Raw genomic sequence first — 26,781 nt, forward strand, 5'->3', positions numbered from 1 at the left:
ACTCAAAATGGATTAAAGACTTGAATGTAAGACCCGAAACCATGAGACTTCTAGAAGAAAACATAGGCAGTATGCTCTATGACATTGGTCTGAGCAGCATATTTTCAAGTCCCATGTCTGACTGGGCAAGGGAAATAAAACAAAAAATGAACAAATGGGAGTATATCAAACTAAAAACCTTCTGCACAGCAAAGGAAACCATCAACAAAACGAAAAGAGAACCTAACAATTGGGAGAAGCTATTTGCAAACCATATATCAAATAAGGGGTTAATATCCAAAATATACAAAGATCTTATATAGATCAACAACAAAAAAACCAACAATCCAATTAGAAAATGGGCAAAAGATCTGAACAGAGATTTCTCCAAAGAGGTCCAGATGGCCAACAGGCATATGAAAAGATGCTCAACATCATTAGCTATCAGGGAAATGCAAATCAAAACTACAATGAGGTATCACCTCACTCCGGTCAGAATGGCTATAAATAACAACACAGGAAACAACGAATGTTGGAAAGGGTGTGGAGAGAAGGGAACCCTTGTTCACTGCTGGTGGCAGTGCAAGCTGGTGCAGCCACTATGGAAAGCAGGATGGAGTATCCTCAGAAAATTAAGGATAGATCTACCATACGATCCAGCTATTCCACTGCTGGGTATTTATCCAAAGAACTTGAAAACACAAAGGGATAAAGATCCTTGCACCCCTAAGTTCATTGCGGCATTATACACAATAGCCAAGACTTGGAAGCCACCTAGGTGCCCATCAAGGGACGAATGGATAAAGAAGATGTGGTATTTATACACGATGGACTACTACTCAGCCATAAGAAATGACGAAATCCGGCCATTTGTGACAACATGGATGGACCTTGAGGGTATTATGCTGAGTGAAATAAGTCAGAGGGAGAAAGTCAAATACCATATGATCTCACTCATAAGTAGAAGATTAAAAACGACAAAAAGAAAAAAAAAACACATAGCATTGGACATTGGACTGGTGGTTACCACTGGGGGAGGCAGGAGGGCAAAAGGGGTGATTAGGCTCACATGGCACTATAATTAGTGTGCGGGCGGGGAACATGATGTAATGTACACAGAATTCGAAATACGATGTACATCCGAAAAAAATAAAAATTTAAAGAAATAAAGAAATAAATGCATCTAGACTGGTTTTTCTCAAATAAACACATTATAGTTTCTGAAAAGGCAATAATTTTATTTCTAGACCTAAACTATAATTTCTCCAGAGTAAGGAAAAGTAGCCTAAAAAGAAATTTTTCAATAAAAGCTTACCTTAAATGAAAGTACACTGCAAATACTAAAATATGACATGAATTATCAACTGACTTAATTGGAAAGATAACGTAAAATGTACTTTACCTCACCAAGTCCAAAGTTCCACGACTGCTTAGAAGGCAATTCTTTCAAAGGGATGTTACCCCTAGGGTCACAAATAAGACAGTATTAAAGTTTGATTTATTCTCTTTGAAAATAATTGTTCTAAATTATGGTTCCCAAAGTTGGCTGCAGATCAGAATTATAAGGGAAGCTTTTTAAAAAATAAATAAGCTCCATCCTAAGGGTGTGGGTCAAATTTGGTATTTTGTATTTTAAAATCACCCCCTTGAGTGATTCAGTTCTGCACGCAGCTTTGAGAACCATGTTCTAAAATCACTTTCATAAAGTACATTTTAAAATTCAAGGTCTAACATGCTAATTTTTATTCATAAGTTTCTGAATACCTGGAAGTTTGACAGCAAAGAACCTAATTTTTTTATTTTATTAAATAAGTTGTGAATGTTTTATTCGTTGTGCCAATCCCATAAAAATGGCATATAGGTATTCTTTTTACAAATAGATATTTTAAATATTTCCATAAGAAAGTACTTCTAAAATAAAAACCTATTCTAATTCATGATTGTTAATTACCAAGATTTGACTAAACCACAATTATTACCAAGAAAGTTAGGACTATTCCGAAACTACAAGTTTTCTTTAATTAAGTATAACTGCAGTCCCATAAACTCTTGATATGTTTGCTTATGCCATTAGCATCTGAATTCTATTACTCCCTTGTTCTGATTCTATACTAACCAAGCCACCTTCCCATGGAGAGCTGCCAAAAATTAGAAAACATGCTTATCATGCCAGTAAACATTCCTATATAAGTAACCCTTCTATTTCTTACTGTAAATTAATAAATTGACATTCTGGTGAGTGTGTAAGTTTCTTGAACACATAAGTCAGTTTTCTCAAATCTAATTAACACTAAGATTCAGATAAGATGACGGCTTTGTGCTGGCAAATACGAGCACCATACTCTCAACTAGGATGATATTACTAAGATTCTGACAACTGGTAAGCCTTTGTAGAGGCCAGTCTGCCCACTCTGAGACAGCAACACCCCTACCTCACATTGCATCAATTCAACCCTTCAATACCCATTATACTAGATGCTGAATTGCATTCCCCAGATTTACCTGAAAACTTACAAACGGTTCACTGGATATATCTGGATTGTCTTCTGTGGTGCCTTCTCTTGGTAATCACTTTCAAATTTTCCTTTAAAAATAAAAGTATGCAGGGGCTGGCCCCGTGGCCGAGTGGTTAAGTTCGCGCGCTCCGCTGCAGGCGGCCCAGTGTTTCGTCGGTTCGAATCCTGGGCGCGGACATGGCACTGCTCGTCAGACCACGCTGAGGCAGCGTCCCACATGCCACAACTAGAGGAACCCACAACGAAGAATACACAACTGTGTACTGGGGGGCTTTGGGGAGAAAAAGGAAAAAATAAAATCTTAAAAAAAATAAATAAATAAATAAAAGTGTGCATTGAACTAAAACTCTAGCACAGACTAGTTCTTTTTTTTAAATTGGAAGCTTATTAGCATGACCCATATGGAACGAAATCACTGGTCCACACAATGTCACATAATACAATGTCACTCTATTTTCAATTTTATACTCCTCCAAATACACACACACACACACACACATATCTATATTATATATAAATATGTACTAAAAACAAAAAGACCAATAGATTATTACCCTTCTCGCGTATAACACCAACCTTTTTTTTCAGAGCTGGCTGGGAAACTATCCTTCTCAAAAGATGTACTAAGATTATTTCTTTCATGATCGTTATACTCTTTCTGATAGTTCTTGTTTGGCTGACACTTTTCTGGGTAACTTGTCTTATTAAAAGTAGAATTACTAAAAGTCAACTCTGGATTTGTAAAAGTACTTCTAATGCATCTCTCAGTGGAATGGTTTTTATCAGAACTAGTGACTGCACAAATATCTCCCATACTGTCAAAACCACACTTGTCAAAGGTTTTCTTTATACTCCACTGATCTATGTTTAATAAATTGATCACATTTTCACTAATAAAAGAGTCACAATTCTCTGACAGAAGGCTGGGTGTTGGCTGGTTCGCATCTTCAAGAAAATTTGAAGCCTCTTTCCTATTTTCTTCCAAAATATGTTGTACTGACTGTTTTTCAATAATGAAGTCTGACTGTCTTCTCTCATCCATGGTTCCACAATCTTCACCTGTAACTATATCAGGTCTTTCAGTAAGGAAATTCCGATTTCCTGGACTTTGAGATAAATAAAAACATATTTAACAAGAAAAGCATAGAAAATTTTCATTTAGAAACTTAAACTTAAATTCTTAGAGAACATACTGAGTAGCTACTAACATTTACCTGGACTATGTTTTCAGTTTTTTATTTGAATAAATAATATTTTTTTTGGGTGGAAATTTGTCTAATGTGCCTCAGTGAGTATGAAAATAATCTACACTTAGTTTTGTATTTCAACACAAAAAAATGTGTTGAAATGAAGTATGATGTGGTTCAATTCACTGTTATATTAACAAAATATGACCAACCTATATCATGTCTTCTGTAATAAGGTCTAGTGAATACCCTAGACAACCACTGCATGTAACTGCTGCTCTGTTTAATCAGAGAAAGATATTTTGAACACACTGCAGGGAAAAATTATCCCCAGTGTTAAAACATCAAATCAGAGTTATCAGAACACTATAAAAGATATCTCTCAACCTAACAAGGATATAAAAACAACTCTGAAGTTCCCAAGGGAGAGCAATACAGATACAAATGCATATATATGTAATAAAGCCAAGAGATAAAATGAATTAGATGAAAAGGTTAGCCTAGATAACTTATAAGTTCCCTTCTAATGTATAAATCATAATTCTAAGTTATGTCCAACTTGTATAAAAGAATCAAAGCTACTATACGAAATAATTAAAAATCAAGATATTCTGGGGCTGGCCCTGTGGCAGAGAGGTTAAGTTCACACGTTCCACTTCGGAAGCCCAGGGTTTCGCCAGTTCAGATCCTGGGTGCGGACCTAGCACACTGCTCATTAAGCCATGCTGACATAGCGTCCCATATCGCAGAAGCAGAAGGACCTAAAACCAGAATATACAACTATGTACTGGGGGGTTTTGGGGGTAAGAAGAAAAACAGAAATAAATAAAGATTGGCAACAGATGTTAGCTCAGGTGCCAATCTAACAACAAAAAAAAATCAAGATACTCTGGATTTTGTTGCCATTGACTATCCACAAATTTACTTAGGGGTGGGCTGTTCCAGAGATTGGAGGTACCAAAGAAATTTAGAAAAGAAACATAGACTGCTAAAACTGATTGATTTCCAATTTTATTTTTTAAGTTATTCATTAAACATCTAATGAGCAGGTCCACCTGCCGTGTTCCGGGCACTATGCCACGTATTGGGGACAGAGAGAGAAAAGAATTCAGTTTGGCATTAAAGAGAGAGAGAGATTTTGTCCAGGAATGTTCATAGACCGTGATCCTACACTGTTTCTCAATACGGGTCTTAGTGGTGTTTTGAGCAGAATAATGTTATTCTGTGATATCAAAGGCATAACCTATAGCACACAATAATATACACCATTCACACCAGAGAAACTGTATTACTTTAAATGAGAAAATAAATGTAAAAGCACTTCATAAATTAGAAAGCACACTACAAATGTAAATAATCATTTTTAAACAGCATTTTAAGCATTCTGACTCAGAAGAATCACTCACTGAGAGATCTGGAGAACAGAGAAATGTATAATGCACAGTTATTGCTCACAAGAAATAGTCCAGAAGGGGAAAGAAAAACTAGAAAGTGATAAGTGCTATTCTACAGTGTTACGACAGTAAATAAAAGAAATGCTTTTACTTGAGAAAAATCAAGTAGGTGGCATTTGAGTTGGGGACTGAATGTTGGGAAGGATTGCTACTTGTAAAGATGACAGAGAGAAATGATGCTAAAAATATAAAAGCCTTACTAAGATAAATCGATCCAACTTCTTTAACACTTTTTCCTATAGATAAAAGTTCATTCATTTACGGACTACAATATGGATAAATTCATTATCTAAATAAGCCTTTTATGTGCATTAAATAGATATTTAATGTATGCCTGCCATGTGGTAGGGAGATAATACAGCTTATATTCTAGTGAAGGAAGATAATAACAAATAAATAAGATAACTAACCATTAATAAGTACAATGGATAAAAGAAATAAACAAATAAAAAAGATAATTACAGCAGCTTTATAGGTGCTACAAGATCAAACGATGGAACAACTTGTGTTGGAGGTCCTTTTCAGATAGCTGGTCAGGAAAGTTCCTAGCAAAGAAGTGATAAATAAGCTAAAGATACAGAATGATTAGACATATAAAGAGAGGAGTATGCATACTGCAGGGGGATGGAATAAACACAAATACAAGATTTGCAGCACATGTGAGAAACAAAAAGAAGAGGAGTAAAGCTAGAATAGAATCAGTGAAAGAAAACTTACGGCCTAAGGCTTAAAAGGTACAAAAGGGCCCAGATCATGTAGAGCTTTATTTTGGAAAAGAGCAATAAGAAATATTGAAAATTGCTAAGTACAAAAGTAAAACTCTCTTGCTTTTTGCCTTAAAAAATATCAGTCTGACTGCTGGGTGAATGCGAATATGCTGATTTCCATCTGGCCAAAATGAAGTTAGAGAAACAAGATTTAGCCTCATTGACTGACAGAATTATAAAACTGGACAAACTGTATGAGACAATGGCTTTCAGACTTGGGCCATTGGATAGAATAGGATAACGATCCCTGACAGAGAAAAAACAAGTAAGGTGAATTCTATGACTGCTCCTAGCTTATTGCTTGGAGAGAGTATCCAAGCCACAGAACAGAGAGGGGAAATCCAGTTGGAGCCCACAGATTCCCTTTGTTGAGGAAAGAGCACTGGAAGGTCAGGAAGACTGCAGAGAACAGAGTATGCAGGGCAGAGTACCATGAAGGAGAGTGCTTCAAAGAGAGAGGGCTCCAGAGATCTACAGAAAGTTCTCAAATCTTCAGCTAAGTACTGATCAGCACATGCGTATGAAGTAATTACCCAAGGCTGGGAAAAGCAACACCCAAGATGAGAAGATTGAACAATTCCAGGAACTCAAACAGAAATGGGAAAATTTTGTGTTTCCACCAGTTAGAGTGGAAAACCTCTTAATTCAAAGGAAATCTAAGAATACAAGAAGGATATTGACTTAGCAGGGGGCAAAATTAGCCACAGAGTGAAGGTGTATCTGGTCCTGTTTAACAAAGTTTAAAGCAAGCCTTAATAAGATCATACTATTTCCAAGCAACTAAAATCCCAGAAAAACCTTAGGAAAATTTATAGGAATACAAAAATTTCCAGACCAAAAAGATGAAATTCATAATGTATACAATCTAAAAAAAAATTATCAGGAATGCAAAAAAGTAGAAAGTTACAACCCATAATGAAGAGAAAAATCAATTATTAGAAATAGACCAAGAAATGACACAAATGATAGAATTCGTAGACAAGGACATTAAAAGAGTTATCAGAACTATATTCCCTACGTCCAAAAAGATAGATGAAAGACTGAGGATGTTGAATAGAAACATGGAAGATATAAAGAAGAGTCAAAACAAACTTCTAGAGATAAAAAATATACTGAATAGATTTACACAGAGATTAGACACCAAAGAAGATACAACTAGAGAATCTGAAGAAAAAGCAATATAATCTATATAAAATGAAACAATGAGAGAAAAAAAGATGAAAATAAATAAACAGAGCATCAATAAACTGTGACACAACTTCAAATGGACTAACTTACATGTTATTAAGGTCCCCAAAGAAGAGAGGAGAGGCATAAAAAACATCCAAAAAATCAATGGCTGAATTTTCCACATTCGATAAAAACTAAGTTCACAGATCCAAGATGCTCAATGCAGCTCAAAGACAAGAAATAAAAAGAAAAGGAACATCCTAATCAATGGATAGAAATCTATGATAGAAAATCCACCATGGAGAATCTATGATAGAAAAATCTTAGAAACAGAGAAAAATTATATATTAGATATATAGATATTAAGATAAGAATGACAGTAACTTCTAGTAGGAAACAATGCAAAAGATACCTTTCAAAAAGAAAAGAATAAAAACTTACAAATACACAGAAGCTGAAAGAATTAATTACTAGCAGCCCCACACTATAAGAAATGTTAACAAAAGTCTTTCAAGGAAAATATCACCACACGGAAATCTAGATCTACACAAAATAACAAAGACCACCAAAAATGATAAATTTGTGCTTAAGTATAAAAAACATATTTTCTTAATTTTTAACTCTCTTTAAAGCAAAAAGAACAATAATATATTTTTGGATTTATAACATTTATATAAGTGAATGTATGAATACAACACCACAAAGGCCAGAGGGGAGAAACGGAAGCATACCATTACAGGGTTCTTACACAATACTTGAAGTAGTATAACACAACTAGAATATAGTCTGTCATAAATTAAAATATATACAATAAATTCTAAAGAAACCACTGAAAAACAAAACAGAGTTATAGATAACAAGCCAACAAAAGGATAAAGTAAGTCATAAAAAAGACTAAAATCAAATAAAGGCAGAAAAGAGGGAAAGGGAACAAAGATTATATGGGAGAAATAAAAAATAAATAGCAAGAGAACAGACAAATCCAATCATATATCAATTGTTGCACTAAATGTAAACTATATTCATAACCATAATACAAGTCTCAATAAATTTGAAAGGATTCAAATCACACAAAGGATGTTCCCTGTCCACAATGGAATTAATTTAGAAAGATAACAGAAAAGTCTTTAGGAACCAAATAACAAATTTCTAAATATCTCATGGAGTGAAGAAGAAATCAAAAGGAAAACTAGAAAGTTTTTTAACTGAATGAAAATAAAACAAAACATATCAAAATTTGTAGGATGCAGCAAAGCAGCAGTTATGGAAAATTTACAGCACTAAACACGTGCATTAGAAAAGAAAAATAGTCTCAAGTCAATGACCTCAGCTTTCACCTTAAGAAATCAGGAAAAAAGGAGTAAATTAAATCCAAAGTAAACAGACAAAAGGAAATAAAGATAAGAGCAGAATTCAATGAAATAAAAACAAAAATAAGAAATACGTGACACTGAAAGATGATTCTGTGAGAAAATAAATAAAATTGGCAAGTCTCTAATCAGAATAATCACTGGGAAAAAGGGGAGAAGAAACAACTTACCCATATTAGTAATGGGAGAAAAGACATCACTACAGAAGTTAAAGATTTCCTACGCATAATAAGGAGATATTGTGAATAACTTTAAGTCAATAAATTTTACAACATAGATAAAATCGATACATTTTTTGTATGACACAAACTACCAAAGCTCACTAAAAAAATAATAATCCAACTAGCCTTCTATCTAGTAAAAAATGGAAATTATAGTAAAAAAAAAAAAACCTTCCCACAAAAAGAACTTCATACCAACTGACTTCACTGATGAACTCTACCAGACATTTAAGGAAGACATGTACCAATCCTACACAAACTCTTTCAGAAAATTACACAGGAGGGAATACTTCTCAACTCATTCTATGACACCAACATTAGGCTGCTATCAAAACCAGACTAAGATATTACAAGATATTACTAGAAAGTAATCTCCCTCATGAAGACTAATGTAAAAATCCCTAACAAAATTTTGGCAAATCAAATCCAATGAATGCATAACAAGGTTAGCACATTGTGACCAAGTAGGGTTTATCTCAGGAATACAAGGTTGGTTTAACATTCAAAATTAATCAATTGTGGGGCCAGACTTCTGGAATGAGAGACTGAGAAACCTGGCAAATCTTGTCCCCTAAAAGCAGTAACAGAACCAGATAACACTCACAAAAAAAAATCATCTCAAATATGGGGAGTGACCAATGGCATCCAATAAACTGTGAAGCAGTACTTCAAGAAAAACTACTCAACCTTAGTAGAACCCGTGGGAGCCTGTGGAGTTTTAGCCTTAGGCTGCCACCATCCCTCCACCCCCAACTCCATGGCTGGTAGCCTACCAAGGCTGAGCTTGTCTGGAGAGGGTCGGGAAGGTGGGAGACTCATGCCCAGGGAATTTGTCAAAGATAATCATTGTCTTGGTGGCAAACTATCAAAGAAGCCCAAAATTGCAGCTGCCTGAGGCTGAGATATTTGGAGCAAGCAAAAACCATCCAGAAATTTCATAGAGAGATCCAGAAAACAAAAAGGTACAAGAGGCTTTGATAAACTCCCAGACCCTCCTGGTGGTCTGGAAGGTTGCATACATGTGTAAGGCTGAGTGCAGACTCAGGAGAGACCAGAAAGAGGTACAGGTATCTACTCATCCCTGGCTGAGTGTAAGGTCTTGTGCAAGGGAGGAAGCCTTGTTAGCTGAAGGTACTTAAACACAACCTCCAACTAATCATTGGGGAGGGAAATTTATAACTTTTAATGCCTGTATTAGGAGAGAAGAAATATATCAAATCAGTAAGTTAAGCTTGCACTTTAAGAAACTAAAAAAAGACAGGCAAACTAAGCCAAAAGCAAGCAGAAAAAGGAAATCATAAACATTAGGGCAGAGATCAATGGAATGAAAAACAGAAAAATAGAGAAAATTGATAAAACCCTAAACTTAGTTCTTTAAAAAGACCAATAAAATTAGCAAATCTTCAGCTACACTGACCAAGAAAAAAAGGAGAAAAGACACAGATCTAGAACTCAAAAAGGGACATCAACATCAACCTGACAGAAACTGAAAGGATTTCAAGGGAATGCTATAAATCACCTTATGCTAATAAATCATACAACTTAGATGACGTGGATTAATTCCTAGAAAAACACATATTACTACAACTGATTCAAGAAGAAATTAGAAAATCTGAATAGATCTTTACACAAGTAAAAAAAATTAGTAAAAAGCCTTCCCACTAAGAATAGCCCTGATGCAAAATCATCTAAAGAATCCACAAATTCTTCTATTAAATAGAGCAAACACTTTACACTTTATTATATGAGGCCAGTATTATTCTGATATGAAAGCCAGACAAAAAACATAAGAAGAAAAGAAAAATTCAGACCAATTTTCCTAACGAATATGGATGCAAAAATCATAAACAAAATATTAGCAAACCAAATCCAGCATTACATGAAGAGGTTTATATATAATGACCAAGCAGCTTTTAACCCAGGAGTGCAAGGTAGTTTAATACTTCAAAAGACGGTAATATATTACATGTTAATAGAATAAAGGAAAAAACTAGATGATAATCTCAAGGGACACAGAAAGAGCATTTGACAAAATCCATGATAAAAACATTCAATGAACTAGGAATAGAAGGGACTTTCCTCAACCTGATAAAGGGCACCTACAAAAAAACCTACAGCTAATATCATACTTAATAGTGAAGGCTAAATGCTTTTTCCCTAAGAGTGGGAAAAATGCAAGCATGGCCACTCTTGTCACTGCTATTCAACACTGTACTAGAGGTTGTAGTCACTCAGGCAAGAAAAACAAGTAAAAGGCAACCAGATTGAAAAAGGAGAGATAAAAACACCTTTATTTATAGACAACATAATCCAGTATGGTGAAACTCCTAAAGAATCCACAAAAATACTACTAGAACTAATAATGATCTCAGCAAAGTTGAAGGATACAAGATCAATATACAAAAATTAATTGTATTTCTATACACTAGCAATGAACAATCCAAAAATGAAAGAAAATAATTCCATTCACAACAGCATAAAAAGAATAAGATACTTAGAATAAATTTAACAAAAGCAGCACACTGCTTATATATTGAAAACTACAATACATTACTGAGGGGCCAGCCCAGTGGCCAAGTGGTTAAGTTCACACACTCCACTTCAGCGGCCCAAGGTTTTACCAGTTTGGATCCTGGACGCGGACATGGCACCACTCATCAGGCCACATTGAGGCAGTATCCCACATGCTACAAGTAGAAGGACCCACAACTAGAATATATAGCTGTGTACTGGGGGGATTTGCGGAGAAAAAGCAGGACAAAAAAAAGATCGGCAACAGTTGTTAGCTCAGGTACCAATCTTAAAAAAAAATCCATTACTCAGAGAAATTAAAGAAGATCAAACACAATGTAATATGGTTCAGCCATAAAAAAGGAAATCTTGCCATTTGTGACAACATAGATGAAGAGGGAGAACATTATGCTAAGTGAAATAAGTCAGACACAGAAAGACAAACACTATATGATTTCACCCATACATGGAATCTAAAACGTCACACTCGAAGCAGAGAATAGAATGGTGGTTGCCAGATGCTGGGGAGTAGGGGAAATGAGATATTAGTCAAAGGGTACAAACTTCCAGTTATAAGATGAGTAAGTTCTGGGGATCTAATGTACAAGATGATGACTATAGTTAATAATACTATATTGTATACTTGTAAATTGCATATTTGTTAATAGAGCAGATCTTAAGTGGTCTGATCACATACCCAAAAATGGTAACTATTTGAGGTGATGAATGTGTCAATTAGCTTGACTGTGGTAATCATTTCACAATGTATATGTATAGGAAATCATCATCTTGAACATCTTAAATATATACAATTTTTATTTGTCAATTATATCTCAATAAATCTGGAAAAATAAAACTCTTCAAACACACTGGAAGGTTCTCTCATGCCCCTCCAAGTCCACACCTCCCAACAGTAACCACCATTCTGAGTGCTATCACCATTCATTAATTCAGCCAGGTTCTGAACTCCACATAAATGGAATTACACAATGGTCCTCTTTTTGTGTTGAGATTCTTCCATGGAGATGCTTGTTACTGCATGTATCAGCAGTTTATTTTTTTTCATTTCTGTGTATTATTTCACTGCATGAATATTATATAATATTCTATTCTTTTGTGTGTGTGTGAGGGAGACTGGCCCTGAGCTAACATCTGTTGCCTATCTTCCTCTTTTTGCTTGAGGAAGATTGTCACTGAGCTAACCTCTATGTCAATCTTCCTCTATTTTATGTGGGATGCCACCACAGTGCGGCTTGACAAGTGGTGCTAGGTCTGCACCTGGGATCCAAACTTGCAAACCCTAGGCCACCAAAGTGGAGCATGCAAACTTAACCACTATGCCACCAGGCCAGCCCCATAATATTCTACTCTTAATGGACATCTAGGTTAGTTCAAATTTGGGACTACTATGAATAAAGCTGTTACGACATTCAAAAAAAATGAATAGGAGAAACATTTCATGTTCATGGATTGGAAAATTCACTATTGTTAAGATGGCAATTTTCCCCAAATTGACCTACAGATTCAATACAATCCCTATCAAAATCCAAGTAGGCTTTTTTTATTTCCAGAAACTGACAGGTTGATGCTAAAATTTATATGGAAATGCAAAGGACTAAGAAAAGCCAAAACATTTTCAAAAAAGAACAACAAACTGGAAGACTAATACAGTTCTCAATTTCAAAACATACAGTAAAGCTATAGCAATCAGGACAGTGTGGCACTGACATAAAGATAGACATAATTAACCGATGGAACAGAACTGAGATTCCTGGGGGAAAAGAAAAACAACTTACATTTTTGGTCAATCGATTTTCAACAAAGGTGCCAAAGCAATTCAGTGGGGAAAAGATATTCTTTCCTTTCCACAAATGCAAATGGTGAATTTAGACCCTTACCTCACACAATACATAAAAGTTAACTCAAAACAGATCATAGACCTAAATGTAAGATCTAAAACTACAAGACAGAAAAAAACATAGGAAAAAATCTTCATGGCCCTGGCTCAGTCAAAGACTTGTTAGCTATGACAACACACAAACAATTTCTAAATGAAAAAATTAATAAACTGTACTTCATCAAAATTAAAACCTTTTTTACTTCAAAAAGACACCACTAAGGAAAGGAAAAAGGTAAGCATTTCACCAAAGATACACAAATGGCTGATAAGCACATGAAAAGATGCCAACATCATTAGTCATTAGGGAAATGCAAAATTAAAACCAAAGTAAGATACTATTACATATTGACTAGAATGGCATATATTTTAAAAGACTGACTTTACCAAGTGTTGTCAAAGGTATGCTGCAACTGGAACTCTCATACACTGCTGATGCGATGTAAAATGGTACAAATCACTTTAGAAAACAGTTTGTCGGTTTCTTAAAAATTTAATCATATACCTACCATATGACCCAGCCACTCCACTCATAGATATTTCCCCAAGAGAAATGAAAGCATATGTCTAAACAAAGACTTCTATATGAACTTTCATAGCAGCTTTATTTGGAATAGCCAAAACTTGGAGAAAAAAGCCAAATGGTCATCAGCAGATGAATAAACTGTGCTATGGCCATACAATGGAATACTACTCAGCAATAAAAAGGAATGAACCATTGATATACACAACCAACGACATAGATGAATCTCAAATTATGCTAGGTCAAAGAAGCTAGACCAAAACAAGGAGAACATACTGTATTAATGCAATTTATATAAAATTCTAGAAAATACAAACTAATCAACAGTGATAGAAAGCAGATCAGCAGTTGTCTTGGGATGGGAGTAAGGGATGTAAAGTAGCCAGAGGAAGGGATTACAAAGGTGCCCAAAGAAACTACTGGGGATGATGAATGGTCATTATTTTTGACATATGTCACAACTTACCAAAGTGCACATTTTAGATAAGTTCAGTTTATGGTATGTTGATTATACATTAATAAAGTGTGAAAAAAAAATAGACCTAAGGACAAAGAGGAAACAAAAAGAATTGTTATATGGCTATTACAATTCTAGGCAAGAGGCAGTGGTGGCTTAGACTGAAATGGAACCTGTAGAGATGGAGACATGAGTAGATAACTTTAAAGTTTATTAGAATACAGAATTGACAATACTTTGTGAAACAGATATTGGGAGTTGAAGGAAAGGAAGGAATCAGGTACAACTTTTTTTTGGCTTAAGCAACTGAGTGAATAGTGGTGCCATTTACTAAAATGAGGAAGACTGAGACAGAATTACAGAGTCAAAGTTTCTCATTATGATTACCAAGAGTGATTCAAACTGGTTTTACAAGTTTAATGTCTGTTAAAACAACGAACCAGAGTTTAAATACAGACACCTAGAAAATAAAAATGGGGCACTGATCAACTACCATAAATATGAAAAAAAAATTATTATGTTTATGATAAAGAAAAAGAAAGTAGTAATTCATAAAACAGGGATTATAAAACACCTTGGCCCAAAATATTTTTTAAAATAAATAAATGAAAGGTAGATATGTACATCAGAAAATCGTTACTTATAACTACTTTAATTAAATGCTACATTTTACTTACAGTGTTTTTTTCTCCTTAGAAGTTTTACTTAGAAGTTTACGTTTCTAACTAAAAATACTTCTGTCCAGTAAAATCAAATTAATAACTCAAGGAAAGCATGCTACAGGTTCTTTATTTCCTTCAACATCTTTGCTTACCTGTTTAATCTTTCAAATAATGTTCCAAATTGTGCTGTTTTATATGATGGACTGAAAGCATCTTGATTTTTGTTTAATTTGGAAATCACGGAATTAGAATAATTAACATTACTGAGCTAAAAAAAAAAAAGGAAGAACCTGCCAAAAGGGTAAATGTACATATACACAATTTAAATAATTTACCGTAAAACCTCATTTAAGTAGACATCTATAGTTTAAAAATGTATTTTTTAGTCTAAAAGAAAGAGTGTCCTTATTGAAAACAAAATAAATACTATTCTAATAATGAAAGCAGTGTCAGTATTTGAATGACTGCTAAAATAACAGGGTTGATCTATGGTGAGCTAACCATTTTCTCAGAGGTAAAAAAAGATTTAAAACAAAAGACCCGGAACACCAAGATCTTGAGTAAATAAAAGTTAAATATTGCTGACAGAAAATAATGATTTCTCCCAAGGAAACAACTGTACTTATCTCAGTTCCTCCATTTACTAAGTAATTTTAGACAGCTACTTTAATCTTTTTTTTAAAAAAAGATTTTATCTTTTCTTCTTTCTCCCCAAAACCTCCCGGTACATAGTTGTGTATTTTTAGTTGTGGGTCCTTCTAGTTGTGGCATGTGGGACACCGACTTAGCATGGTCTGACGAGCTGTGCCATGTCCACGTCCAGGATTCGAACCAGCAAAACGCTGGGCCGCCGTAGTGGAGCGCGTGAACTTAACCACTCGGCCACAGGGCCAGCCTCTGCTACTTTAATCTTTCTGAATATCGCTACCACTGAGTGCAAAACGGGGAAATTATGGAAAGACTCTTGTGAAAAGCAGATGTGATAACCCATTTGTTAATGAGGAAGGTACCATATAAAGATATTATAATGGCCCAACACTAATCTATCCAGCAATAATAATTCATATCTGTAGTATATTTTATGTATAAGCCATGAAACACAGAAACGAGACGTCCAAAGACAAGCAATGACAGAAAGAGTCAGAAAAAAAAAAAACGTGCAGGCAAAAAGAGATACTAAAAGTCTTTTTTGAAAAAAAGGTCTAAAATCAACAAAAGCTGAAAATAAAGTCTGATAACACATCTCATCTCAGCCTCAGAGAGACAGTGTCAATGGTGCAGGGACAATGTCATCCCTTGAAGCGAGAAACACACAAACAAATCAAAACAGAAGAGAATATTATATATTGGCTCAATCTACTTCTCCAGGGACTAGTAAGCCCCAGGCCACTTTTTATTCTAACCTGTTTTTCAACTCATTTTCTTATGTAATTTATAGTCTCATTTTAATTTTCCTGAAATCTCTCCAAATATATATCCAAATAAATAAATTCCCTAATACTTCACAATGTGACACCACACCTTACCAGGGATGTTAGCTTCTCTTTTCTCTCTTCTGCCATATGAAGTACAACATTATTTACCCCTTTGGAGATAATCACTAACCTGCAGTCTCTAAGTAGAAGATTATTCAAGTATAGATTACACAGGGTCTCATTCTCTATCCTATAAACTATTTAACAAAGCAAGGATGAGTTAAAGCTGATGTAGGATGCAAGTTTTAGTCTTATAAAATACAAATGGAACGGGTAACTGAATGTTTTTCATTGCATCACTCGAAAATTATTGGGGGGCCAGCCCAGTGGCATAGTGGTTAAGTTCCCACACTATGCTTCGGCGGCCCAGGGTTCACTGGTTCACATCCTGGGCACAGACCTACACACCACTCAACAAACCATGCTGTGGCAGCAACCCATATACAAAATGGAGGAAGAGGGCCACAGGTGTTAGCTCAGCAACAATATTCCTCAAACAAATAGAGGAAGACTGGCAACAGATGTTGGCTCAGGGCCAATCTTCCTGACCAAAGCAACAACAAAAAATTATTGGGTCCTTAAATTAATAAGCCTAGCACAATACTTCATTTTCCCTTCTCTGAAAAGCAGAAAACATACTTCAATAAAATTGAATATCATTACATATTGTATGTAACTATAATACTGTAATATATAACTACAATTTATAAATTATTATAAATTTGCTAATTATAAATTAATTTAGAAATAGTACACAAATATGACATAAAACCACCTCATGCTAAAAATGGGAGAGATTCAAAACTAAATATTCTTGTTAACCTTGTTAACAAGATAGAGCGTTTACATAACCATTTTACTCACTACCATTATATATTAGTATAGTAACCTTTAATAATTTTATATTTTTTAACTCTATGTAAACTTAGTAAAAGATCATTTCTTGGTATGTTCTATGGCATATATATTTCAAACTTCAAAAATTTGGATGTTTTTATAATTTTAACTTTAGAGACTACAACGATTGAACGTTTTAGCACTAAATATCTCTATCTATATACACATATGTGCATAGTCTTGGATGGAAGTGCATATAACCAGCTATGTTTCAAGTCATAGACAGAATCAAGCCATCACAACTTATACTTTAACAGATTACTATGACATCACTGAGATTATGTACTGCTATTCACAGGATCCTTTCCATATCATGTATACTGGGCCATCATGACATCACCAACTACTCCTTTACTGTGATTACAATCAAGTATTACATAACACATTGAACTATGGTCAATTTTACTATCAATAATTTTATAAAAAGATGATGATTTCAAAGACTTTTAAAGAACATTCCAGTTTTGGGATTCATAATCTTCTACAGCCCAGAGAATTAAGTTTTTGACCTAAGAAGAATTATTATACTTAATTTCTCTCCTAATTTGGCTATATCTATAGCAACCCACAACTAATATTTTTTCAATCCATAAAAAGAAAAAAAGAGCATATCACAAAAATATAAAATGCTAAGAACTAGTGATTGAAAGGGACCTGTTCACAAACAACCAACCCACTAACTGGGAAAAAATATTGGCAAGTCATATATCTGACAAAGGCTTAATATCCATAATATATAAAGAACTCACACAACTCAACAACAAAAAAAATCAAACAACCCGATCAAAAAATGGGCAGGAGACATGAACAGACATTTCTCCAAAGAAGATAGACGGATGGCCAAATAGACACATGAAAAGAAGTTCATCATCGCTGATCATCAGGGAAATGCAAATCAAAACTACACTAAGCTATCACCTTACACCCATTAGAATGACACAAATAACTAAAACAAATAGTAACAAATGTTGGAGAGGTTGTGGAGAAAAAGGAACCCTCATACACTGCTGGTGGGAATGCAAACTGGTGCAGCCACTATGGAAAACAGTACGGATATTCCTCAAAAAATTAAAAATAGAAACACCTTATGACTCAGCCATCCCACTACTGGGTATCTATCCAAAGAGCTTGAAGTCAGCAATTCCAAAAGTCCCATGCACCCTAGTGTCCACTGCAGCATTATTTACAATAGCCAAGACGTGGAAGCAACCTAAGTGCCCATCAACAGATGACTGGATAAAGAAGACGTGGTATATATATACAATGGAATACTACTCAGCCATAGAAAAGAACAAAATCGTCCCATTTGCAACAACATGGATGGACCTTGAGGGAATTATGTTAAGTGAAATAAGCCAGATAGAGGAGGACAATTTCTGTATGACTCCTCTCATATGAGGAATTTAAAAATGTAGACAAAGAGAACAGATTAGTGGCTACCAGGGGAAAGATGGGGTGGGGGTTGGGCACAAAGGGTGAAGGGGTGCACCTACAACACAACTGACAAACAATAATGTACAAATGAAATTTCACAAGATTGTAACCTATCTAACTCAATAAAGACTTGTATTTAAAAAAAGAAAGGTACCTGTTCATTCTGCTTTTTTTTCATATGCAACTTTCTGAGGACTAGGCACTATTCTGGGAATAAAATTTTGTCTTGTAATATCTCTGTTAGAAGCTAATTCTGCTGACAAAGATGGTGGTGTGAAGCTGCAGTTTTCTATTCTGCTCAATTGAGGTTCGAACATTGTATATGAGTCCATGACTTGTGAGGACTATAGGAAAGAAGATACAATCATGTGATTTGCCAAAATATATAAACTAGAGACAAGGAAAGTTAAAATAAAAGTGAAAAAGGTCACGAGTTAGAGAAAAAGTCCCAAGTAAAGGCAAGTCATCAGTAACTGACAGTCCTTACTAAGACAAGAGAGGTTATCAACTAAGATTATACTTGAGCTCCTTTCCATCTGCCTTTCTCACCGATGGTCCCCTCTACCCTCAAGCTCCATTCCTGCATGTCATCTCCTAATGACAGGAAATCTAAGTTTCATTTATCTACAATTCAGGTGAAAGATTTCCAAGAGATTTTAGTATCACTGCCATTATCTTTCTGACGTAGCTTAACTTTGGCTATTCAAAGGAAAGAATAATTAATAATATGGTATTGGACTTTCACATTTCAAGCTTTAATCACAATCTATGTGTTTTCTAATTGATTAAAGTCTTATTTGCTAAAAAATAATTATTTGAAATATACTTTGAAAGAAAAATAATCTTGGGATCAACATGAATATTGAAAATCACAATTTGATATAAAATAAAACAGTCGGGTCACCACGTTTGAAAACATGAATCGCTCAATGATCACATGAACCCAAAGGAGAACTCCCCAAATGAATTATCCTTTGCAGCTCTTCAGTGACAGGCAGAATCAAATGCTTTGCACACAAAGGCCTAGTCTACATTACCAGAACTCCAAAGGGTTTCTCATAAGCAATCGTTAAAATATTCTTAAGGTATAGGTTTCTTACATTAAAAACTTCTAAAAGAACAATTTTAAAGACTAAAAAGTTTTTTAAAGGATAACTAATTTTCTCTGATTCTCAAAAAATTTATATCACTTGATGGTGAAACTGGCAGAAAGTGAGCCACTGATGATTAAGTAGCTAGGAATTAAAGTTTTTTTCCCTTTTGCAATTACTGATTATAGCTTTTAGCTGCTTAACCCACTCATTGTTAATTGTGCTGTTTAGGCAATATGCTGACTCCCGCTAGGCTCCTATAGGTAACATCTTCCTGGTGCCTGCATCACCATGGTAATGCGTGTGTGAGCTGTTTTTCAGGAATTGGAACTCCTTGTCCACTTCAGGCCAGTTGAGACCACCAACTCATCAACTGGGCCCACGGAGATGTCCGACAGACGACCTTTTAACTTGAAGGGGCTAAAAACTCTCCCCTCAGATCATGCTGATGTCGCCATTTTGTGAACATGGGTCCTATGAAGAGGCATGAAGTCTGACTACGCTTGTGCAGCTCATCATTACCTCACCTCTCCTCACCTCCAATCACCTCTCTCCACATTTCAGACCACGTTGACCCCGGCCCATATGTATCCCTGAGTCTCTGTTTTCTGGGAAGCAAATTTCAGGCTCATGAGCTCGCTTCCTCACATGGCTACCTTGTGAGTAAACCCTCTCTCTGCTGCTATCTCGTCATCTCAGTGTTTGGCTTTCTGGGCGGCGGGCAAAAATGAACCTGGTTGGGTAACAGTGGCATGTCACAATTGTTAAAATAACTTAAAAAATTTTTTGTTTAACTCTCACCTTAACTGGGCCAAGTTCTTCCTTGTTGCCTTGTCTTTGATAGTGCAAACTAATGAAAAGAAAATGTAACAGTTAAACACATAGGTGGCAATAAAATTGATTATCTTTTATAAATATTTAAAATTCATACTGTTCTATACAAATATGAAAACATATGGAACTCTTAAGTAAATCATTCCAGGGTTATAATATTACTGTGTTTTATAAAAATTACATTATTAGTAGAGAGAGATTTTTATGATAAGGAAAGTCAAACTATGCATCCAAAAAACACTTAGCATGGATATTAGTTCATTGACTAAGGTCTTAATAGTTTAATAATACTGCTAACAGTCAAACAAACAAAAACTGGAGCTAGGATAATCCCTTTATACATTTTCCAATGAATAAAACAGAGTTGATAATGACTCTTTCAAATACCTAATAATATACAACCTAGCTAAAACCTACTTGTCTTCCATATCATCAATGCAGAGGTTAGACGGGACAAGATGAGGCGACATTGGAAGTTCTAAATCATGTTTTCTCAGGGGCATTTTTATGTCTCTATTCATATTCACATGATCGGTTTTCTCACAGTTTCTATAATGAAAAAGTTGCAATTAAAAATTAAGAATGAATAATAAAATCTTTTAAAAGCATTGGTTGATATACCATGGTCATTAAGTAAATGTACATCTTAGATATTTACTAAAACCACCTATATTCTATACATGATAGAAGACATTACAGTACTAGCAACTATCACAGATAATTCAAATCATCTTTTTCTTCATCATCTTACATTCTCCTCATGAAAGGGGCCCTACAAATTTTGCTTTATTTATTTATTTATTTATTTTTTAAGATTTTATTTTTTCCTTTTTCTCCCCAAAGCCCCCCAGTACATAGTTGTGTATTCTTCATTGTGGGTTCTTCTAGTTGTGGCATGTGGGACGCTGCCTCAGCGTGGTCTGATGAGCAGTGTCATGTCCACGCCCAGGATTCGAACTAACGAAACACTGGGCCGCCTGCAGCGGAGCGCCGAACTTAACCACTCGGCCACGGGGCCAGCCCCGAAATTTTGCTTTATTTTTTGATTCCTTCAAAACTCCCCTAACCCCTAGACTGTATCAGTTGCTATATTACACTTTCCCATAGCACTACATATGTTCTCTATTATAGCACCTACCATAGTTTACTGTACTTGATTAACTCTATCTCCCTCACTAGATTTTTAAACTTTAGATGCAGCAGCCTTGTCTCTCCTTACAGACGATATAACTATTTTGACCGCTTAGTACTTTTAATTATGATCCTTTTCCAGGAAATGCTTTTTACACATGCACAAACTACAGAGTTGCAGTGGAGAGATTCTATCTTCTTATATAACCCTGCTTCCCTGGAAAAAATAATTGGTTTAGTGGCAACCACCTGCCACTCAATAATGGTATTATACCCCTCTGGTTATAAGTAATTGTTCCAGCGCTGAGACCTGACACCTGCAGAGCAAGGCAACATCCTTCCAGCGGAATTAAAAAATTCAGAATCAGAGAAGCAGCTCTCAGTATTTCCCTGGTGGTGAAATTGGAGAGATGAGCAATGTTAGTTCATAGTGGGGTTTTTTTGGATTTTATTTTTCCTTTTTCTCCCCAAAGCCCCCTGGTACATAGCTTCTAGTTGTCAGTGTTAGTTTTTTAATGTCACATTTTAAGCTTCATTGATGAAGACAGTCTGAGAGAATAAAACTAGTATCTGAAGTGAAAAAGAATCTTGGTAGTATTCAATTTCCTGACTCAAGCAGTCTCTGAGGCCCAGATGCACCACTACCCTTCCTTTTAGTTAAGTGTCTTAGTCCGTTCAGGCTGCTATAACAGACTACCATAGACTGGGTGAACTATACAAAATAGAAATTTATTTCTCAGTTTGGAGGCTGGGCAGTCCAAGATCAAAGTGCTGGCAGATTCGCTGTCTGGTGAGGGCTCGCTTCCTGGTTCACAGACAGCTGTCTTCTCCCTGTGTCCTCACACAGTGGTAGTGGTGAGAGAACTCTCTGGGGTCTCTTTTACAAGGGCACTAATTCCATTCATCAGGGTCCACTCTCCTGACCCAATCACCTCCTAAAGGACCAACCTCCTAATATCACATCAACATATGAATTTTGGGGGCACACAAACATTCAGTCCACAACATTAAGTAAGTAAATATATATTTTTTAAGTTTCTGTAATTTGCAGTCATGAGTCCTAACTAATAAAATCTTGCTTTGGTAGAGGAGGAAAAATCTTTTCTCTCTACCCTTCTAAATTATCAGCTGGGGGCCTGTAACAAAAGACAGATTAACAAGAGAAAAAGCATACAAATTTATTTAATATAAGTTTTATGTGGAAAACTTTGTAAGGAAATGAAGACCCAAAGTGGTTAAACCTGAGCATTTTTAAGCTAGGTTTGATGAAGAGCGGAAAGTCCTGGGGAAATGGGACAGGACAAAAAGGGGCATCAGCTAAGTGTAGTAAACTGAGGGAAACAGCAAGGTTTGTTCATTAGATTCCTCTCGGTGTTCCCTCTGTGTTGGAGATAACAACGTTCCTTTTCTCAGGGTATAGCGAGGGCACCTCTCACATGAAAATTCTTCCTGCACATGCTGCTTCCTCAAATTCCTCAGCTCAAAATATTCAATATGCCAAGGTACCTTATTTTTTGGTAGTGTGGGGGATCAGAATTGGCCACCCCAAAATGTGTCTCTTTGGCATGAGGATTATTTGGGGCTGATTACTTTTAAGAAACTGCAGACAGGCGAGAAGCTCTGAAAAGTAGAAGCTACCCTCTGTAAAACCATTTACATTTGTAAGGGAAATCTCCATTTGTAAAGGTAACTCCCTCTCTGTACCAGGAAGAGGGGGGATGCCCTTATGTCCAGAAACTCCTATCAAGGCAGAAGGCAAGGACTTAAATCCTCATAATAACCTTTCTCTTGTTTACTGTCCTTTTCTGGTAATCTCCCATAACTGACTCCCTCCCACCCCCAACATGCTCCTTTGTCTTTAGCCAAAGACGGTATTTAAGATGACAACCTTAGCCAGTCTGGGAGTTAACCAGTTTTCCTGGATTTTTCCCATGTATACATGTTACAAAGCTTTGTTTGATTTTCTCCTTTTATTCTGTCTCATGTCAATTTAATTCATAGCCCAGCCAGAAGAACCTACAAGAGATAGAGGAATTCTCTTCCTCCCCTACAGCAGCATGTCCTGCCCCTGTTATTTTCTGTTCTACTTCCAGAATCCAATACAATACTTAGGGTAAGTACTCAAAAAACATACGTTCAATGTATGAATGAAAACAGAGTGAGGGAGAAAGGAAATATATAAAGTTAAATACATCACTGGACAGCCACATGTAAAAGAATTAAACTGGAACCCTATCTTACACCATACACAAAAGTCAACTCAAAATGGATTAAAGACTTAAATACAAGACCTGAAACCATAAAACTCCTAGAAGAAAACATAAGGAATAAGCTCCGTGACATCAGTCTTCATGATGATTTTCTGGATTTGACACCAAAAGTAAAAGGAATAAAAGCAAAAATAAACAACTGGTCCTACATCAAACCAAAAAGCTTCTGTATAGCAAAGGAAACCACCAACAAAATGAAAATGCAATATAAAGAATGGGAGAAAATACCTGCAAATCATATTGTCTGATAAGGGATTAATATTCAAAATACATAAAGAGCTCATACAACTCAATATCAAAAAACAACAATTGATTAAAAAATGAGCAGAGGACCCTCTGAACAGACATTTTTCCAAAGACGACATACAACTGAGCAACAGGTACATGAAAAGGTGTTCAACATCACTAATCCTCAGGGGAATGCATTCAAAACCACAATGAGATATCACCTCACACCTGTTAGAATGACTATCATCGAAAAGACAAGAGAGGGGGCTGACCACCTGGCCGAATAGTTGTTTGTGTGCTCCAGTTCAGTGGCCCAGGGTCCGCCAGTCCAGACCCTGTGCACAGAGCTATATACTGCTCATCTAGCCATGCTGTGGCAGCATCCAACATAGAAAAACTAGAATGACCTGCAACTAGGATATACAACTATGTACTGGGGCTTTGGGGAGAGAAAGAAAGAAAAAGATGAAGATTGGCAACAGATATTAGCTGAGGGCCAATCTTCCTCACAAAAAGTAAAAAAAAAAAGACAAGAGGTAAGAAGTGTTTGCAAGGATGTGGACAAAAGGGAAGCCTTGTGCATGTTTGGTGGGAATGTAAATTGGGGCAAGCCCTATGGAGAACAATATAGAGGTTCCTCAAAAAATTAAAAATAGAACTATCATATGATTCAGCAATCCCACTTCTGGGTATATATCCAAATAAAATGAAAACAAGATCTCAAAGAGATATCTGCACTCCCAGGTTCACAGCAGTATAATTCACAGAGCCAAAATATGGAAACAACCTCAGCGTCCATCAATGGATGAATGGATAAAGATGGTGTGGTGTGTATATGTGTGTGTGTGTATATATACAATGGAATATTCCTGAGCCATGAGAACAAATGAAATCCTGCCATGTGTGAGAACATGGACGGAGCTAGAAGGCATTATGCTAAGCGAAATAAGCCAGACTGAGAAAGACAAATACTGCATGGTATCACTTACATGTGGAATCTAAAAAAAAAAAAGTCAAGCTCATAGAAACAGAGAATAGAAAAGTGGTTGCCAGGATCTGGCGACTGGGGGATAGGGAAAGGTTGGGAAAAGGGTACTAACTTTCAGCAAAATGATGAATAAGATCCGAGGATCTAATGTAAGACATGGTGACAACAGCTGATAACACTATTACACAAATGAAGAAAAAGAACTAAATATAGCAAATATATTTACAACAGAAACTTTTATTCCTAAAGTTTATTAATAATGTATTTACTTCTACTAAAGTGTGACTACGTTTACTTGTGACAACTGTCATCTGTGGAGAAACAAAAATAGCACAGAAAGGAAAAGAGGAGACACTAACAATACTGTGATCAATTTCAATCCCTTTTTTATGAACTCAGTTCTTAAGCTCTCATTTTAGCACTTGTTTTAAAAATTAAATATCAGACACAAGTTTCCTTGAGAGAGAAAAAAATACTCTGATTAAACTTTTTATTTACTTGAAGAATCAAAGTGCAGGCCAAAATGAACTTTATTTTGAAGTATTAGACTACTATAGTTAACATCCCAAGAATGTCTAAGGAATTCAAGTTATGAGATAGGAAACTAATCATTGAGGCAAAAACTTGTTCAGCTCTTCCTTTCAAACAAATTCTCCAAATAGGATAAGACAGTAAAGATATTTATTCCCTGCTCTTTAGCCAAACTTTGGTAACTATCTGCCTAGACAAAATAACATAATAATTGAAACAACAGTGCTATAAGTTTAACCATACCTTATAAAATTAATTTTATATAACACACCACCTAAAAAAATAATAAATGGATTAAACAATAAAACATTTTAAGCAGAGACTAACAAAGCTTCTAATTTAAGAGGGCAATTAAGTTTTAAAATTACTTTCCACATCCTTTGAGTTCTAAAATTACAAAATTATTGGAAAACTAAACATTATGATCACATCAGACTCAAAACAAAATGTTACTGGAGAGGCTGACTTACCAGGTTTTTTCTTCTGGCAAGATATCTGATTTGCCATATACAGGTTAAGGAGGTCTAAACTGACATCAGAATTTTTGACAGGGGATAAAACTCCCCGTAATTTCATTTGTGATTTTAACCTTTTCTTTTCAAAATATTCCTAAAAAAATTAAAAATAAAAAGTTATTCTAGCAACCATATAGTTTCAGGCAGAATCATCAATAATAAAAAGCAATAATGCTATTAAATAATTGACTTGATATTTTTTATATTTCTGTGACACCTCCTTTACATGTTTACATATAAATTAAAATGAATCATGATAACTTGTAGTTTGCCCAAAGACTCTAAATTACAGCTTCTTATAATCTTTCTTTTGTTAAGCGTAATGCCTTTAAAACAGAACTGTATAAAGCCATTCCCAGGTATCAAAAGATTAAAAAAAATTATCTGAACGTGGAACATTTTTAAAAACCTGATAAAACAAATCTGATAGGCTAAAAACTTGTTTTTCTGCAAAGTATGCTATACCACAGATATAAAAAGCCTAAAGATATGCATAGCTGTGTGCCAATAAAATTCAACTGAAACGAGAAGAGAAAAACAAAAAGAAGCTATGTGAGAACTTATCTGCAGCCAAAGCTAACTTAATTCTGTTATCTCCCCATGACTCCTAGATTTTCTTTTAAACCAGACTTGTAAATAATTATCATTTTTCATTCAGTATTTATTTCTGATT

At 35.3% G+C, this 26,781-nt stretch overlaps 1 pseudogene; it reads right to left on the reverse strand.

Annotated features, from left to right (window-relative positions):
- Window positions 1–26,781, reverse strand: part of LOC138918607 (regulator of DNA class I crossover intermediates 1-like) — a 71,653-nt pseudogene that overhangs the window by 19,527 nt on the left and 25,345 nt on the right.

Source organism: Equus caballus, chromosome 17 (genome assembly GCF_041296265.1).
Source record: "Equus caballus isolate H_3958 breed thoroughbred chromosome 17, TB-T2T, whole genome shotgun sequence".
NCBI lineage: Eukaryota > Metazoa > Chordata > Mammalia > Perissodactyla > Equidae > Equus > Equus caballus.